Source organism: Capsicum annuum, chromosome 7 (assembly GCF_002878395.1).
Source record: "Capsicum annuum cultivar UCD-10X-F1 chromosome 7, UCD10Xv1.1, whole genome shotgun sequence".
Classification (NCBI taxonomy): domain Eukaryota; kingdom Viridiplantae; phylum Streptophyta; class Magnoliopsida; order Solanales; family Solanaceae; genus Capsicum; species Capsicum annuum.
The window spans coordinates 213,276,419-213,276,941 of NC_061117.1; positions in this window are offsets into that span (position 1 = coordinate 213,276,419).

The window sequence follows — 523 nt, forward strand, 5'->3', positions numbered from 1 at the left end:
TTTACTTTATGTTTAGGACCCTCCTGAAAAATGGGATTTTACTTTCACTTTATGTTCAGGACCCTCCTGAAAAATGGGATTCCACTTTATGTTCAGGACCCTCCTGAAAAATAGGATTTCACTTTATGTTCAGGACCTCCTGAAAAATGAGATTTTACTTTTTGTTCAGGACCCTCCTGTAAAATGGAATTTCACTTTATGTTCAGGACCCTCCTGAAAAATGGAATTTTACTTTACGTTCAGGACCCTCCTGAAAAATGGGATTTTACTTTCACTTTATGTTCAGGACCCTCCTGAAAAATGAGATTTTACTTTATGTTCAGGACCCTCCTGAAAAATGGAATTTTACTTTATGTCCAGTACCCTCCTAGAAAATGGGATTTCGCTTTATGTTCAAGACCCTCCTGAAAAATGAGATTTTACTTTCTGTTCATAACCCTCCTGAAAAATGGGATTTTACTTTCTGTTCAGGACCCTCCTAGAAAATAGGACATTACTTTAAAAAATGAAGCCTCTTTATAAT